Source organism: Mustelus asterias, chromosome 8 (genome assembly GCF_964213995.1).
Source record: "Mustelus asterias chromosome 8, sMusAst1.hap1.1, whole genome shotgun sequence".
NCBI classification, from domain to species: domain Eukaryota; kingdom Metazoa; phylum Chordata; class Chondrichthyes; order Carcharhiniformes; family Triakidae; genus Mustelus; species Mustelus asterias.
The window spans coordinates 85695867-85715871 of NC_135808.1; the positions used below are offsets into that span (position 1 = coordinate 85695867).

The 20005-nt window shown below is 41.9% G+C and overlaps 1 protein-coding gene across 2 annotated transcripts in view; it reads left to right on the plus strand.

Moving 5' to 3' along the window:
• The window catches only part of pde4ba (phosphodiesterase 4B, cAMP-specific a), a 671909-nt gene that overhangs the window by 288394 nt on the left and 363510 nt on the right, over nt 1-20005 (plus strand). The gene's annotated exons all lie outside the window — the stretch shown is intronic.

Here is a 20005-nt window from a genome sequence, read left to right on the forward strand (position 1 = left end):
TTCATCCAGACACGCGGAACAGCCATGGGGACCAAATTCGCACCACAATATGCCAACATCTTCATGCACAGGTTCGAACAAGACCTCTTCACCGCACAGGAACTTCAACCGATGCTGTACACTAGATACATCGATGACATTTTCTTCCTTTGGACTCATGGTGAACAATCACTGAAACAACTATATGATGACATCAACAAGTTCCATCCCACCATCAGACTCACCATGGACTACTCTCTGGAATCAGTTGCATTCTTGGACACATGCATCTCCATCAAGGACAGTCACCTCAGCGCTTCACTGTACCGCAAGCCCACGGATAACCTCACGATGCTTCACTTCTCCAGTTTCCACCCTGAACACGTTAAAGAAGCCATCCCCTATGGACAAGCCCTCCGTATACACAGGATCTGCTCAGATGAGGAGGATCGCAACAGACACCTCCAGACGCTGAAAGATGCCCTCATAAGAACAGGATATGGCACTCGACTCATCGATCGACAGTTCCGACACGCCACAGTGAAAAACCGCACCGACCTCCTCAGAAGACAAACACGGGACACGGCAGAGTACCCTTCGTCGTCCAGTACTTCCCCGGAGCGGAGAAGCTATGACATCTCCTCCGGAGCCTTCAACATGTCATTAATGATGACGAACATCTCGCCAAGGCCATCCCCACACCCCCACTTCTTGCCTTCAAACAACCGCACAACCTCAAACTGACCATTGTCCTCAGCAAACTACCCAGCCTTCAGGAGAACCGTGACCATGACACCACACAACCCTGCCACAGCAACCTCTGCAAGACGTGCTGGATCATCGACACGGATGCCATCATCTCATGTGAGAACACCATCCACCAGGTACACGGTACATACTCTTGCAACTCGGCCAACGTTGTCTACCTGATACGCTGCAGGAAAGGATGTCCCGAGGCATGGTACATTGTGGAGACCATGCAGACGCTACGACAGCGGATGAATGAACATCGCTCGTCAATCACCAGGCAAGAGTGTTTTCTTCCTGTTGGGGAACACTTCAGCGGTCACAGGCATTCGGCATCTGGTTTCGGGTAAGTGTTCTCCAAGGCGGCCTTCACGACACACGACAGCGCAGAGTCGCTGAGCAGAGACTGATAGCCAAGTTCTGCACACACGAGGACGGCCTCAATCAGGATCTTGGGTTCATGTCACACTATCTGTAACCCCCACAACTTGCCTGGGCTTGCAAAATCTCACTAACTGTCCTGTCTAGAGACAATACGCATCTCTTTAACCTGTGCTTAACGCTCTCTCCACTCACATTGTCTGTACCTTTAAGACTTGATTACCTGTAATGACTCACATTCCAACCATTATTTTGTAAATTTGAGTTTGTGTCTATATATGCCCTGTTCATGAACAGAACCCCCACTTACCTGACGAAGGGGCAGCGCTCCGAAAGCCAGTGGCTTTTGCTACCAAATAAACCTGTTGGACTTTAACCTGGTGTTGTGAAACTTCTTACTGTCCTCTGACACCGGTTGGCACCGCCTCCTGACAGGTTTGCATCTGTCCAGGTCTGTGAAAAGAATTAACTCCGCCACCAGTGCTGTCGTTGCCATGCAACCCCCCCCCCTCCCCCACCACACATAAGGGGATTCCTCCTCCACCTCCAAGCGAGGAGGTCATTCCCCTTGGCTGTGCCCCCAGGCTGTGCCCCCTGATGGTCAACACAACTGGTTATCAAATTTGAAAAACATACTGGAAGTACTGGAAAAACCAGTCGTTCCATCAGGTGAAATATTCCACGGGGCGTAAAGCCATTTAATTATATTTAAATTCATTTAAAGCCATGCAAATCAAGTTCACATCCTTTCTGGACATGAACCTGATTATATTGCCGGCGGGGGCATGGGAAAGATCTCGAACTGAGATCTCGTTGACACAAATCCTGTTATCGCTCTCTCTCGAGAGAGAGATTTAGCAGCCATAATTGGCCCTCCAAATCTCGCCCAATGATTCAAAAATACATGCTTGGCTCTGCAGTGCTTTGGACATCCTGAAATTGTGAAAAAAAACACAATATAGATGCAAGTTCTTTCTTTATCTATTGTAATCACAGCACAGTATGATTAACTTTTCACAATATTCCCAAACATTCGCTATACCGCAAGGGTCACTGAATAGTAACTGAAAGCACCGGTGAGATTAATCAATTGAGAAAACAGTAGAAATCAAATTTTGAACATCCTGATCCATATGGTTTTGTACTGACTTTGTGATGGCTTTGAATTGCACCGGAGAATGGCAACTCGGGGAATTTCACAACTTCATTGCAATGTTAAGGTAAGCCTTACTTGTGACTAATAAATAAACTTTTAAACTTAAAAATTGTAGACCATTGGGTGAACTAATTGAGTGGTTCAAACATATTCCTTCTGCAGTATCATGGTATCAATATGTGATGAACTTAAAGAAATGAAACAATGGATGGTCATTAGCTCGCAACATTGGAGTTGATAGAATGATGGGGCATAGATTCAGTTTCCTCTGCACTTCAGTGAACAAGCATTAAGGAGAAGCTAGACTATGTACCTGGATATAATAAACTGCGCAGGTGTTAACTGTAATAGATATATTTTCCTCTATTATTTTGCACTGTGCAGTCAACTAATTATTTTCAATCATTGATAAAGTGTATGAATGCTCAGTATTCACCTTCAAAATTAAACTATATAACTATGGTGTAATATTTTTTTCTTGGTTTGCATAGTAATTTTAGTGCTTGTCAATGATGAGAATAGAACATTTTGCCAATTCGAGTATCCAGAATTGGCACATTCATCAGTCCTCCCAGCAAATTGTGTGAACCCAAATTGAGTAGAGCATTCTCTACTGTGGAGCTCTTTAATGCCAGCTTTTTCTCATTGCCTGCAAAGACCCTGCTGGTTCCTTCAATTTTTATGCATAATGTCTATATTGATCTCTACTTAGTCTCAATATTTTAAAGTTACTGGGTCCGAAGGACTGGAAAAGACTCCTCCCTGAAGCCATCAATTGGGAATCAGCTACGACCAGTCCTCAGTTCCTGGGCATGGAGGATGACACTGCAAATTTTCAAGCTTGGGTGACTTGAATTTTCTTGTGTAGGAAAGCTGCTTTTGTGTCTGAATATTCTAATTGCAAAGGATTTTGGCATATGCCATTTAAAAAAAATTGATTTACAGGATGGGGGTGTCATTGGCTAGGCCAGGATTTATTGCCCATTCCTAGTTGCCGTGGATATCATTGAAGCAGTATGATATTTCTATTTCTCAAATACCAATTCTTCAGAGAGGTAATCTAATTAAAACCCACAAAATTCTGAAGGGGCTTGATAGGGTAGAGGCTGAGAGATTGTTTCCACAGGTCAGAGAATCTAAAACACGGAGAACAGTCTCGCGATAAGAGGCAGATCATTTGGGACTTGAGGTGAGGAGAAATTACTTCAAAGGTTTATGAATCTTTGCAGTTCTCTACATTTAGAGGGTTGTGGATTCTCCATGATTAATACATTTAAGGCTGGAATTGACAGATTTTTGATCTCTGAGAATTAAGGAATGTGAGAAATGGAGTTGAATCCGAAGATCAGCCACGACTCCAATCAGACTCCTATTTATTGACTACAGCTCAGCCTTCAACACCATTATTCCCTCAAAACTAATCTCCGAACTTTGTGGCCTAGGCCTTGGCACCCCCCTCTGCGACTGGATCCTGAACTTCCTAACTCAGACCATAATCAGTAAGGATAGGCAACAACACCTCCTCCACGATCATCCTCAACACCGGTGCCCCACAAGGCTCTGTTCTCAGCCCCCTACTATACTCCTAATACACCTACAACTGTGTGGCCAAATTCCCCTCCAATTCGATTTTCAAGTTTGCTGGTGACATCACCGTAGTGGGTCGGATCTCAAACAATGACGAGACAGAGAATCTGGTGAACTGGTGCGGCAGCAATAATCTCTCCCTCAAAACGAAGGAGATTCTCATTGACTTCAGGAAGTGTAAAGGAGAACATGCCCCTGTCTACATCAACGGGGACGAAGTAGAAAGGGTCGAGAGCTTCAAGTTTTTAGGTGTCCAGATCACCAATAACCTGTCCTGGTCCCCCCATGCTGACACTATAGTTAAGAAAGCCCACCAACACCTCTACTTTCTCAGAAGACTAAGGAAATTTGCCATGTCAGCTACAACTCTCACCAACTTTTACAGATGCACCATAGAAAGCATTCTTTCTGGTTGTATCACAGCTTGGTACGGCTCCTGCTTTGCCCAAGACCACAAGGAACTACAAAAGGTCGTGAATGTAGCCCAATCCATTATGCAAGTGAGCCTCCCATCCATTGACTCTGTCTACACTTCCCGCTACCTTGGCAAAACAGCCAGCATAATTAAGGACCCCACGCACCCCGAACATTTGCTCTTCCAACTTCTTCCGTCGGGGAAAAAGATACAAAAGTCTGAGGTCACATATCAACCGACTCATGAACAGCTTTTTCCCTGCTGCTGTCAGACTTTTGAATGGATTTACCTTGCATTAAGTTGATCTTTCTCTACACCCTAGCTATGACTGTAACACCACATTCTGCACTCTCTCGTTTCCTTCTCTATGAACGGTATGCTTTGTCTGTATAGTGCACAAGAAACAATACTTTTCACTGTATGTTAATACATGTGACAATAATAAATCAAATCAAACAAGTGTAATGAATGGCAGAACAGACTTAATGGGCATATGGTCTACTTCTTTTCCCATTTCTTCCAGTCTATCTCAGTGAAATAGCTAATTATAGATAATAGTTTACCCTGTTTGAGCCTCTAGTTCTGTAAAGGAGACACGAGTTCTGCTTCTTCATAAACTACCTTTATTTCTTTGATCCAACTCCACATACAATTCTTCACCAACACCCAGCGCCACCTGTAGCCCTTTATATATCGGTGACTTCTATTGAATAATTGACATCAAATTAGGACTTAATTGGAAAGTCTGTTAACATATTCCTAACACACCACAGTGCAAAAATTACGGACACACTGAGCCCTCCAATTGGCAAAAAAGATGTTAGTCTCATTGATCTAGGGACCTCATGCAAACGTAGGCCCAAGAAATGAAAGTACAATTCAAACTTCTATGCTACCTAGACAGATATAAGAAAATACGTGAATAGACAAATTATGACCTTTACAGTCGCATCTTCATTCTTTGTCACATGAAAAAATAATAACAACGCATTTCTGACATTCTAAATGAAGACTCACTAAAAAGCTAAATAACCTCAGCTGTGTAATCCACAAGCATGACACAGCTTCTGGTTGCATGCCATTTTAATTCATCACCTTGCGTGCATGCTCACATACTGTCTTCGGCCTGCTTCCCTGTTCCAGTAAAGTTCAATGCAAGCTCGAAGAACAGCATCTCCTCTTCTAATTAGGCACTTTACAGACTTCTGGACTCAACATTAAGTTCAAAATTTCAGACCATGAACTCTGTTCCCTAATTTAATTTTTCTTTTTCCATCTGCCAGTCTGTTTTTCATGTTTTACTTTCAGTCCGAGCTGTTTATTATTCTTCCATTCATACTCACTCTGGACAAATGCTTTGTTTCTTCACCCGCAACCATTACCATTCCCTTCACCTTTCAATCCATTACATCTTTGTCATTTAATCTGTCCCACCCTCTACCTGCACAGACCACTCCTTTTGTTCTTCCTATTTCCCCCCACTACCCCTCAACATTATAAAACCCAGCACATTTCGACCTTCTGTTCTGAAGAAGATCTGACTCAAAACTGTAACTCTATTTCTCCCTCCACATATGCTGCTGCATATTTCCAGCACTTTCTGTTTTTATTATGTATTCCTTGAGCTGTCTGTATAAGTACGCACAGCCTGGAGTCTCTATTGCAAAAGAGAAAGAAAGCAACAAAAACAGTTGCCAACATTTCCCTTAACCCTGCCCGCAATGGATTAGCCTCATTACTGTAAATCAGAGCAATATCAAACCTAAAATTTTAAAAGGGCAATTGTGACATTCAATTTTTATTTATTTTAGCCCTTTACCACTTTGACAGAAATTATAACTTCCCAAAACTGATGGGTTTGGTTGGGTGGAAAGTGAAATCTTAAAATATGTTAAACTTTCTAACTTGCCCACGTCTGGTTTTAACAGAGGAAGGGTGTGTTGAGCCAATGCAACCTATCTGTTGTCAAGAAGAGGGTCCATTATTTAAATATATTAATAAGGCTGCATGCCTCAATTTTGTTTCTTGTTCCAGCTTTAATGCTGGCCAGTTTCCCTGGGCCCTGAGAAACCCAATAGCTAAAGGAAAGTAGGGACTGCTGCAAGTAATAGTTAAGTGCTTTTCCAGCATTGCTTGTAAATCAGATGGAGGAGGAATGTTTCTCCCCCATAGCCCATCAAACAAGCCTGTTAACCTCCACAGCTTTTGGATATCCTCCTATTGCCCATTACAATCCACAATTTTCTAGTCCTGCTCCTCCATGCATTTAATGACCCTCCTGAATTGATTCCCCTCTTCACCTGATCATTCCAGGTTGTCCCAACAACGTTCCTTTCAGATCCTCAACTTCTCTTAGGGAATGAGCCAAATACCGCTGAAACAATGTCTCTCTATTTAGCCAGGCAAAGTAGAGCCAAGGAGAAATGGATAGAATTTTCCCCTTCTTAGGTTCCTCTGTTGGAAGAGGTGAAAGAGTGAGTGTTATTCATACAGGATTTGAGCCAGAGGGAGCCCTTCTTTGAAAGCAGAGGTGCAGCCTATCTGCTAGGAGAAAGATTATCTTCATTTAGTTATGCACAAATTAATCAAGGACAGTCAGCATGGATTTGTTAAGGGAAGGTCTTGTCTGACCGAGTTGACTGTCTTTTTTGAGGCAATATCTATAGGAGAGTCATTGACGTAGTCTGCATGGATATTAACAAGATGTTTGACAAAGTTATAAATGGCAGACTGTTCAGAAAAGTAAAAGCCTATGGGATCGAAGGGCAAGTAGCAAACTGGATCCAAACTTAGTTCAGTGACAGGAGACAAATGAAGCTTGAGTGAGAGCCCATGCTCCCATAAAACATTTTATTTTGTTGACACAGCTGGGGAAAAGGGAAAACTGCCTGACTGACAGCTTTATGAAGTTAATAATAAGCTATTTTTCTGTAATCTCTCTGTCAATGGCTAAATGTTAATTTGTACAAGATAGAGATTTCAAGTGTTCATAGTTTCTGTTATTGATACTTAAAGGTCTGGTGCATGACACTTTATTAGGGTTATAAATTATGAATGGATGATTTTAAGCAATTTTACACCATTATTACCGTCAGGTTCATTAATTCTGTACAGAGTGCACACTGGGTAAATAGGCATGGAAAGCGTATGAGGGAACATTGGAGTGGATGGAGGGTATGAAGGGCCATTTTGGCTCGGTGACAGCTTCAATTGGGATGGAGGGTATGAGGGGTCATTGGGGGTGGTTGTGGGGCATGGGTCAGACCTTTTAACATGACTTATCAAATATTTACTAGTCCAGACTATGGTTCACAACTCTCTGAAGAGCCATGAGTCATGAAGAAGCTGGCCTGACTCCATGAAAATGGTTAGGTGGTGGCTAGGAGATGGCAGCCCCAAATTATAACTGGCCCAGTCAGGAGTGCAGGTTCATAATGCACATTCTTACCCTACACATGGAAGGGAATCCCAGAAGTGAATCTTGTGCATCATTTTCAAATTCAGCCCCACCTCCCTTCTGACATAGTGGGAGGCATGAAAATTCAGACCTTTTAAGGGTTGTAGGGTGGTACATCTTCTGACCTACCCAATGACTCTGTTCTGTCAGAATTCTGGTGGATTCAAGTAGTAACTTTGCTCCAATTCTGTTGGACGGGATCTTCAATTATGCTGATTCCAGGAACTAGCATTGGTCCTAGAACAATCTGCCTGCTCTTACAAATAATATATGCACAATGAACTGATGTCTCATACCATAATGTTTCATTTTAGATTAACTTGTATTATTTTGTTTAATTGATTTGACTAAAAACCTTTCTATTCGTAATGGAGGTTGTTAGGTCCTTGAGGGCTACTTGACGGCCATCAATGAACCAGTTTTAGAAAGCCTGCCACTTGGTGAAAATAATGTACCCTTGTGTGCTGTTGTTTGCTTTCAATGGGGAAAAGTAGAACAATATTTCTTCTAGTAAACAATGCTCTGTGACTTGTTTTATGTTGCACTTGATTAAAGACTGACTAATATGGCAAATCTCAGCAATATCTCACAAAAATTCAAAGCTGCATTATGAGTAGCGCTGTCTTATGGTAGATCTTATCTGAATGTTAGTCTCAAGCAAATAGCATAATTTTGTGACGGCTTGCATCCTGAAACATTGACAGTGAAATATAGTTAGCAACTGTTCACTTGCTGAGTGGGCTACCTACCTTTTGGTCCTCAGTACTAATTTGCATGATGGTCACGATGTTTGTGAATTTGCTAACTAAAATCTGACCCACAACACTTTATAAGCTGTTCCTCACAGCTCTTTCTGTGTGTGCAATACTAGTGGAGACCAATACTGATTCATGCCCATGTGATGTCCCGCTGGAGAGGTGGGAACATTCTGAGAGGGGGAGACAATCACGTGCCAAGCTCACTTATGAAATTGAAATCAAGTCAGTTTCGTGCTAATCAGCCTCATGCCCTTTCTGGGCATGGAATGGATCTTTGGACCCGCTCGCTATTTTCTAGGATCAGTTGATATCTGAACCAGGCACAACGAAGTCAGAAAATCACCCCAATATATTTGGATTTCCAAACAACGTTCAGTAAGATACCACATAAAAGGCTACTTAACAAGATAAGGGTCCATGGTGTTAGGGATAGTATATTGGCATAAATAGAAGATTAGTTAACTGATGGAAGACTGAGAGTTGGGATAAGAAGGTCATTTTCAAGATGGCAAAATAGTGGAGTGCTGCAGGGATCAGTGCTGGGGCCACAATAATTTGCAATGTATATTAATGACTTGGAAGAGGGAAGTGAATGTACTATTGCCAAGTTTGCAGATGACACAAAAATAAGTGACGAGGCAAATGGTGAAGATGTCAGAGTTTTCAGAGGGATATAGACAGGTTAGGTAAGTGGAGTATAATGTAGGAAAATGTGAAATTATGCACTTTGGTAGGAAGAATAAAGGGGCTGAATATTAATTAAATGGAGAAAAACTGCAGCACAGAGGGATTTGGGGGTCCTCATGCATATATCACAAAAAGCTAGCAAGCAAGTTCAGGAGGTAATAGGGAAGGCAAATTGAATGTTTATTCAAAGGGCTGGAGTATAAAAATAGGGAAGTTTTGCTAAATCTATACAAGCCACTAGTTTGGTTACTGTGAACAGTTTTGGCCTCCTTATATAAGGAAAGGTATACTAGCATTCGAAGCAGTCTAGAAAAGGTTCACTAGTATCATAGAATCCCTACATACGGAAGGAGGCCATTTGGCCCATCGAGCCTGCACTAACAACAATCCCACTCAGGCCCTATCCACATAACCACATGTATTCATCCTGTAATTCCTGCTGACACCAAGGGGCAATTTAGCATAGCCAATCCACCTAACTTACACATCTTTGGAGTGTGGGAGGAAGCCAGAGCAGCTGGAGGAAATCCACACAGACACGGGGAGAATGTGCAAACTCCACACAATCACCTGAGGCCAGAATTGAACCCGGGTCCCTGGTGCTGTGGTTCCAAGGCAGCAGTGCTAGGTGCACCCTAGGTGCCACTAGGTTATGGGTATGGAGGGATTTTCTTATGAGGAAAGATTGAGTAGGTTAGCCTACGTATGGAATCCCTCCTTCTGTACATAGGGACTCTATGATTCTAGTGAACTTTTTCTAGACTGTAGTAATCTAACTAGTGGCTTGTATAGATTTAGCAAAACTCATTGGAATTTAGGAGAATGAGAAGCAACCTTAATGAGACATTTTCTCAGGGGGCTTGATCGGGTTGATGCCGAGGGGTTGTTTCTTCTTGTGGGAGAGTCTCAGACCAGAGGGAGTCTGATCTACATAGAGTTATGAGCATGTCACCTTTAAAGCCCTGCAGGTCAACACAAGTGGTGGAAATGTTTGGAATCTGAGAAGCTATTCTGCACATTTTTAATTGTCCATCTACCTGGCAGGAACGGAGTTAAAACCAACCCTCTAATTATAATTTGGAAATATTTTGCTAACCTTCCCCACCAATTAATGAAGTGGAAGAGCAACTTCCAAATCCGTGACCTCCATCACCCAGAAGGTCAGATGCATGGGAATGACACACAGCCTGACTTGGAACTATGTTGCCATTCTTTCACTGTTACTGGGTTAAAGTCCTCCGTCCTTAACAGCACTTTAGGTGTACCTACACCACATGGACTGTAGCAGTTCAAGGAGCCTGTTCACCACCACCTTCTCGAGCAATCATGGAAGGGCAATAAATGCTGGTCTCGCCAGTGATGCCTACATTCCATGAATGAATTAAAAAAGCAGACTTTGGAGAGGGAAGATTTTACATGACGTATTAGAAGATTAAATTAGTGAGTAGAGTTCCCTTGGCACTAAAATGGCAATTTGCCAAGGCATTCCCCTGAATCTTTACCATAACTGCATGAGATCAGGTATTCCAGTTATTCAGATCAAAACTGGAAATTGATACGTTGTGTAACAAAAGTAGAGACAATTTGCATGATTTCAGTTTTACAAAACTCCCATGTTACAATTGTTCGAGGAAATACTTTCACCTTCATAAAGGTGAAATCTCCTGTAGAAGTAAATAAATGGGAAAGCATTGAAAGTGTTTCCTTTGATGACCTTTAATACCAGTAAATGACACGGTTTGAAAATTTACAATATAGTTTCTATCGAATGAGTGAGCAAAATTGAGGGGTTGCTGGCCCACAACTGAAATTATTGATATAAAGCATTCCAACCATCACTATTTCGACCATCACCATTTCACACAGTCAGTCTTTTGAGGGACTGGTCAGCATGTCAACATTCATTAACAAAAATCACAAACTGGGCACCTCTGTTCTGTTCCTACCCAATTCCAGCTGTGAATTGACAAGATTGGACTCATTTTCTCACACTGCCAGTCTTAATACTGTAGCCTTAATTTCAATTTCTATATACATTAGGTGCGAATTCAGCAACAGAGGGATATTGCACATATATAATTATTAGAGAATATGGCTTGTTCAGTGACAATTTTCTCTTAACAACATGCAACACATTTTGTTTTGCAGGTTTATTTGTCTCGCCTCAGATCCATTCATTTTAGGCTGTATTAAGTTTTCTATTTGAGCTTATGCGTCCAACAAATGGTCAAAATCACAAGTATATGAGCAGAAAGCAGTAAAGATCTTTAGCTGAATTTCAGCAGTGGAACAAAAATACCTGAAATTTATGGGAAAGAGAAAACATAGCCAAAGAACAAAGAATAAAACAAAGGGAAAGATTCACAGTATGTTTCAAAATGCTTGAAACGGCACAATTTTGGGATGGGGAGTTGGAGTGAAAGTCGTTGAAGGCGCATAGCCAGGGACTGCTGTAATTAAAACTTTTACCATCAGTCCTCACTCCTGCCTTCAAAAGATTATAATTCACTACAAAATTTGTACTTTTGCATTTGCTATATTTCCTTATATTGCAAGTGATTAAATATTGAGTACAGCTGCAGCTGAAGTTATGGCAACTCCATATTCAGCTGCAGTCTTTTTTCATGTCGTACATGAGAAGGGTTTCAATTTACGCATAAAAAAACGAACTGAACTGCAAAGTCTGAACCCAAAACACCATTAAACATCCTGAAATCCAATGTAATGAAAAAGGACTTGAACTAATTTCACCGTCTTGAAACAATGTCTGCATTCAAAAACTTTTATTTAGGACCACTTCTGAGTTGTATATTTTTATTTGAGTTGAATAGGTGAATATATTCAATGCACATCACTGCTGAATTGGTCCACCAAGTTCTCATCCACTAACAGAAGAAAGTGCTTTAAAAGTAGCATTATGCTGACGCAACTTGCCAATTAGAAATCTTTGGTGTTTTATGGTCTTGGATTCTACAGGGAGCCTCATTTTCTTGCTAAAACTTTATGGATTAGATACTTCTTCTGAAAACTTCACTCTTCTGATGCAGTTGCCTGCAGCTTTTCTGACAGAATGATTATTTTTTTGCTGCACGTATCTATTGCAATGCTATTGACTATTATCATTGGTAATGTAAGTTGAAATCTCCTACTGTTTTCCTCTCTTCTAAGAAATCAAATAAAATTGAAAAATTATCCATTTCAAACCTTTGAATAATTTATCTTAAATCATAGTTTAGGTATTGTGTTTTTCAGCTTTGTTAATACTGTGAAATTTTTTAAATTTTGAGATTTTTCAGAGGCAAGGAATTTCCAATCTCAACATTATATTCAGGAAGAGCAATGAGTTGGTTGTGGAGAATTTAGAGCATCGTCAAATCCACGATTGCCAATTTATCCATGTTCAGTATGTGTTATCGGATTCCACAAACTCCCACCTGATAATTAAGTCATCCTGTGTGAATATACTGTGCAAAATAATTCCAGCACCTCTTGCAAGACTGAAAGAGCTATTGAAAATAAAGGTGTTTTGAAGAGGCAATAGAGAGAGACATTGTTTTTATGAGTAAAAGTCAGGATTTCGACTTTTGATCACTGTGACATATTTGAAACAGTCCTATCTTGTTTTGGGCTCAGGATTTTAAAAAGCAGCTTTAGCCTTAACCTGCTTCATTGCATATGTTACAAAGTTTCATTGTTATCATTCTCCTGGTAACATGCTTGAGTAAATGTCTGTACACAATTTTTAAGTGTGCAGACTTCATAACTGGTTTAATTATGTATTTGACAGCTTTTTCTTTAAAAAAAACAAGGCTGGAAGTTATGTATTTATGCCAAGTATTGGCAAGGTAAGTTGAGTGCGATAAGAGGTAGTTGAATTGAACAAACTTAGATCTTCATTTAAGACACTTGTTTTTTGTTAACTCGTGCTCATAAGGAGATGAGGAGAAAAGGAGGAAATTAGTGTTGTTTGTTGAAGTGCAGGTTAAATTGTGAATTTGTTTCAAGGAGATAGAGGCATACACTTCACAGCTCTATGTCACAATTATTCTAGCAGATAGAACCAAAAAAAGTACTCTTGGAATACAAATATGATGCTCCACATCATCCCTATATTTTGCTCTTCGCCAAAGGGTAGGCCAGTACTACATAAAAATTCTTACCTTTATATGGGCAGATCTATGCAAATGAGAAAGGAAATACACATTGATTCACACTGTTTGCTCTGCTTGAATGCTGAATGCCAACGTTCTGGTGCTAACATTTAAATGTCAGTGGAGGGGGGCTCAGAGTTACTCTTGGAGAGTCCGGTGCTGTCATTCATAGAACTAGCATTAAAAATGTTGTCAACACATTGCACATGTTTCAGGGCAATTGGAGGCTGCCTCTTTCTTGTTCATGAGTTCAGCTGCGTTTGATTTCCCATGCCAGATTGCTTGTGTGTGCAAACATTGCTGGGGGTGGGAAGTTGGGTGCATCAAGAGATCATCTTCTTGGTGGGCAGACCTGCCCCACCACATATACTTCCCAATTAAAAAGCCAGGATTTTCTCCAAAAAGAAATACAATCCGTTGGATTTTACTGTCCTGATGCGGACATGAATCTTGTTAGATGGAATATCTATCCCAATATACTTTCAGTATGGCAACATTTGCTATATAGTAAATTTGTTTAATAATTTAAAACAAGATCAGGTTTTGTTGTGATGTTATAATGCTTATTAATGACTACAGATAGAGTCTGGAATAGGATTATGTCGGATTATGCAGGATATACGGCACAGAAATAAGCCATGCAGCCCATCAGCCCATGTCAAGATTTATACTGCACTCAATATTCTTCACAGCTTTCCTCATCAAAATCTACCATCAAAACTATCTGTTCCCCTCACTCTTATATGCCTGTCCAGCTTCCCTTTCAATACACCTATACTATTCGCTTCAACCACCCTCGGTGGTAACAAGTTTCACCTTCTTCCCACTCTTTGGATAAAGAAATTTCCCCTGAATTCACTATTGGATTTTTTGGTGACTATTTTATAGTAATGGCCTCTAGTCATGCTTCTTCCCCACAAGTGGAAATATTCTCTGTAACCACAATATCAAACCTTTCATAATTGTAAAGATTTCTATTAGGTGATCCTTCAGCCTTTTTGGAGTAAAGAGATCCAACCTGTCAAATCTTTTCTGATGGGTATAGCCATGTATTGATGGAAACATCCATGTAAATACCTGTACCTGTTCCAGTGCCTATAAATTATTTTTATAATATGGTGACCAGAACCACATGTAGTCCACCAAGTGTGATCTAATCAAAGTTTGATACAGGTTAAGCCCCACTCTAGAAATAAAGCCTAACACTTGGCTTTCTTTTTTATGGCCTTGCTAATCTATGGCTCAACTTTTAATGATTGGTTTATTTGTATTCCAAGATCCTTTTGTTACTCTAAGCTACCTGAACTTACACCTTCCAAAGTAATAAGTAACCTTCTTCTTTTTCCTACCAAAGTGTACTGCCTCATATTTATCTGTGGTGAACTTCATTTGCTAATTATTTGCCAATTCTGAAAGTGTATTGTCTACTTTTACTTTTGTATACCAGAGTGGCTTTTCAAAATGACACTCTAATCTTTAGAAAGCTATGTTGCTGGCGGGTGCGCTTAATCTGCCCCACCAGCGTGATGTTGTGGGACCCATCCATTAACTTTTTTTTCTAAGTTTCTCAGTACTAAGAAAAAGCAACCATTGGGGCCGACAGCTTCAATGCTGCTTTTCCTGCCTGCTGCGACACACTGCCTCAAAAAGGGAATGTTCTGAAAGCTCCACTTGTTTCAAGTCTGGTAATGATAATACATTGATATTACTGAAAAGAGTGGTGATTCCAAGCAAACTAGCTGGAGTAACCATGTTATTAATACTGATACAGTCTCGGGTGAGATATATTTTGATGAAAAATGCACAAATGAAACTGGACCTGGAACATGACAAAGCAATTGTTGTTGAAAGTTAATAGATCTGCTGTGTACTCAACAGGGTATTATTGCATCCACTGAACGAAACCTGACATTTCTAATCCGAATATTAAAGAAGTGCTAATGGCATCAGGTGATAGGAATCTGCGAGAAAAAAGCAAATTGTCTCACAATTACACAAACAATTTGCTCATCCTTCTTATCATGGGTAAAAATCCTACTGAAGGATGAAAGTGTGGTGAATGATGGACACTCAAGGCTCATTGAAAAGACTGGTGTAAAATGTGAGATGAGCAAAAAGTATTGGATGCTGTCACATCCCATTGTGAGTCTTCTATTGACACAATGGAAGAAGTGGAAGCCATGGATTTTAAGGTGTGCAACAAAGACAGAAACATTTCCATTTTACCTTCCATAGACATGGCAACCAGATTCAGTCTTTCTACATTAATTTATGGTAAGGACAAAAAGGTAGTTGTAGGTAAAGTCAGAGAAAAATGGAAGGGACCAGACTTGGAAGCACCAGCTAAATTTCTGACTGACAATACAGGGATGGGGGGAGTTTGCGAATGAAGTTTAAGCATGTGTGAAAATGTGAACATCGTAATTATGAACACTGCTGCTGAAAACCCTTTCAGCAATATAATCAGAAATCAAGCAGTGATCGATGATATGCTCCATAAGATCTTAGCTGATCAACCAAACTGCAAGTTAGCAACTGCCCAGGTAGTCCATGCTATAATTATTTTTATATGGTGGGGGCTTTAATCCTTATCAATTAGTCAAAGGAAGAATCCCAAAACATATTCTGTGCTGTTTGGTAGTCCCTTGACCTAGAAGGGACTACAATTATTTCCAATTTTTCTGCACATTTCAATGCTTTACATACAGGGAGATTGGCATTCATCAAGGCTGAAGTCTCAAAGAAAATTCAAAAAGTTTTAAGGCATTGCAATAAGACTGTCTGAGATAAACTTTAATCCTGGGTGTTTATTAAATCATAAAAGAAAGTGTCATAAAAAGTGGATAGTTCCAAGGAAGGTGACAGGGTCTGATGGTAACCATCCTTAATTTGATCGGGCTCCTAGAGGCAGCTTCTTAATTTGCCACCTTCAGGAAAACCAGATCCTATATTCTGCCACTCACTCTTCTGAGTTTCGAATTCAGAGTTCACCCCCGATGTGACAAAATTCAGCCCTCAGTAACTGTTACAGTAGAAATGTGCATGGGACTGCAGGGAGGGAAGTAATTCTGTTGAATATGATTTATAATAAATAGTATACTTCATGCACAGCATTTAGTGTTAATGATATATAACCATACAGTTGCTAACCATACCTCATAGCTCAGGTTAAATAAGAACATAACAAATAGGAGTAAAGACACAATCCAGCTTAACACTAAGACCACACAAACCTATCTATTGCATGCAATCAACCAAGCCCCATCAAGCACCTAGAATGAATCATATGTTGCAGGTATGATGCCAAAAGCTTTTTTTCCCCTTATTTTGAAATGTTTCTGGAAGAACTTTGAGGAATTTACTTATTCAGAAGTCTTAAGGTTTCTGATGGCACTATGAAATACTTGATGAGTCTGTGAAAGATTCTGGCTATAGTTATGGCAACAAATTAAACAATTACAATGTATTGTAATAATAAAGTTCAGGTCTTGAGCCAGAGGCAGACTCTCACTTTTGGGGACCACCGGTGATCTGCCGCCGCGCCGATGATATGTCTGCAGCACAGCACAGGCCAGTGCAGGAGCAAATACTCCAAGTGGAGTCCAGTGAGTCCATGTCCAGTATCAGTGGCTCTGCTGGCAACTGTCTGGCAGGATTCTGTTCTTTGTCCAAAAAAGACTTTCTGAAGGCCTATATTAAAAGCGATGGGGAATGGTGGTTACTCACTGGTTATAATTGTCTGCATATGAGAGCAGACCAGCAAATAGTGGTCATGATTAAAAAACAGAATTTGAATGAGAGAATATGGAAGAGGGACATATTTATAAGATTTTCTTGCTTCACCAGTTGTTTGCAATCCATGCAAATTTAGATTGTTTTTCTCCTTTTCAGATCATATTGACTGATCTTTCTTGATTTTACCCAATACATTTTTCAAAAGAGCCGGCTTTTTGGCCCTCCTCAGCCCTGGGGTTCAAGTTGCCCCTGCTCACTTGATGACCTCACTGGCTCCTGGCTGGCTATCTGGCCTCCTCGCCTTGCCCTTGGCTCATTGCCCAGCCCTTCTGGCCTCGTCACGTAACCCCATTGTACCCCTGAATGACTGCTGACACCTCGGCCCACACACCTCACCTCTGCTTGATGATGACCTCGGGAAATGCGCTGCCTCACTCATTGGCTGCCTCGCCTGCTACTTTGCCTCCCCTTTGCCCGCGGTTCATTGCCCACCAGCCCTCCTCACCCTTGCTGGTCTGATTGAGTCACCCCACTACTCCCCTTGATGATCAACTGCACCTCCTCCTCAGCCCTTGCATCCAAGGCAAGCTCACTGTTGGTTCAGGCTGCTCTGTCTTCCTCTGACCCCGAGGGGTCTCCACCAATCAGAGTCTGATGTTGCTTTGCATTGATTATTAATAGACTCAGGCTCAAAACTTAGAGGCTTTGATTACACTGGTTAGCATGGTGCTGAGGCACAATGTGTTTCATTGTATGTCTGCCTCTGTGTTGAACACAAGTTATCGTTTGCAAGATTTTGAGTTAGCGGCAAGGCAGTAATGGTGTTTTAGAGGTGGAACTCCAGTGATGCCATTATTAGAAGAAAGAGCCTGAACATTCAGGGCTATGGGCCAAGTGCTGGCAGATGCGATTAGGTGTGAGTTCAGGTGTTTCTAATGTGTCGGTGCGGACTCGATGGGCTGAAAGACCTCTTCTGTGCTGTATGGATCGATGACTATATGAGCTAACAGAGTTCAAGAGAGTATGGGGCAATTCTCCCATCTCGTCGCACTAATTTTTTTGCGCTGTGGACTGGGAGAATCGTGTGTCGGCCGATTCATAGGATTCGCACATGCGTTCCCACCACGCACGCATCTCCCAGTGCTGGCTATCCGGCGCCATCTGAGCCGTGCTGGAAACCGGCAGGAACACAAGGTAAGTACTTTGCATCTGTTTTTAATCTTATTTTAATGTGATTACTGGGCCCGGGACTGAATTCACCAGGCCTGCTAACATCTCCCACCCCGCCAGGAGTATTTCACTCCAGCGGGATTCAGACTAGCTCCCCATTTTTGGGGAACTAGGAGGACGACCCCACTAGAATGAAGGGGGGGGCAATCAGGGGCCCCCCAGGGGATCAGGAGGCAGAGGGGTGGTGCCCCCTGGGCTTCGGCACCCTGGCAGTGCCAGGCCATGCTGCCTGGCACTGCCCAAGGGGCAAAGTGCCCAGGGGGCACCTTGGCACTGTCCACCAGGCATTCGGCGTGTCAAGGGGATGAGGCCTGCGGGGGGCAGGGCCTAGGGGGCGATCTGTGGGGATGGGGGTTCCCCTGGTTGCCACTCTGCCATTGGGTATTTGCTCCTGCAATGGCCTGTGCTGTGTAGCAGACATATCATTGTAACCCCACACATTTACAACGGCTAATCCACCTAACATGTGCATTTTGGACACGTAGGGGCAATTTAGCATGGCCAATCCACTTTTGGATTGTGGGAGGAAACTGCAGCATCTGGGAGAAACCCACACAGATATGGGGAGAGCATGCAAACTGCACACACATAGTCACCCAAGGCCAGAATTGAACCCAGGTCCCTGGTACTGTGAGGCAGCAGTCCTAATCTCTGTGCGGGTGGCATGGTTGCACAATGGTTAGCACTGCTACCTCACAGCGCCAGGGACCCGGGTTTGATTTTATCCACCCCATCACCCAATGCCCCCCCACAGAAAACCCACTTCCCCACTGACTACCTGAACCCCCCGCCCCCATCCCACCAAACCATTCTACCCACTAACCCTGACCCTTGACCCACAATGGCAGGCAGTGACCATCTACAACAAGAGAGAATCTACCATCTCCCCTTGACATTCAATAGCATTACCATTGCTGAATCCTCCACTATCAAGATCCTCGGCATTACCATTGACCAGAAATTGAACTGGAGCAGCCATAAAAGTACTAGTCAGAGGCTGCAAATTCTGCAACAAGTAACTCTCTTCTGTTTCCCCAAAGTCTGACAACCATTTACAAGGCAGGTACGTAATGGAATAGTCTTTAGTTGCCTGGATGAATGCAGCTCCAGCACTCGAGCAGCTCAACAGCATCTAGCACTAAGTAGCCCACTTAATCAGCACACCATCCACTACCTTAAGCATTCACTTCTTTCACCACCAATACACAGTGGCACTAATGTATGCCATACACAATATATATTGCTGCAACCTGCCAAGTTCTTTACAGAAGCACCTTCCAACCTGCAATTCCTACCTAGAAGGATGAGGGCAATAGATGCATTGGAATGCCACCACCTGAAAGTTCCATTCAAAGCCACACAACATCCTTACTTGGAACTGTATTGCAGTTCCTTCACTACCACTTGATGAAAATCTCTTCCTGACAACACTGGGTGTAATGAGATAGACTTGATCAGGGAACTTGAGATGAAAGGACCCTTAGGGAGCAGCACAATATGATAGAATTTACCCTGCAGTTTGAGAGGAAGAAGTTGGAATCAGATGTAACGGTATTACAATTAAATAAAGGTAACTACAAAGACATGAGGGAGGAGATGGCCAGAGTTGACTGGAAAGGGAGCCTAGTGGAACAGCAATGGCAGGAGTTTTTGGAGGTTATTCGGGAGGCACAACAAAAATTCATCCCAATGAGGAGGAAACCTGCTAAGGGGTGGACGAGG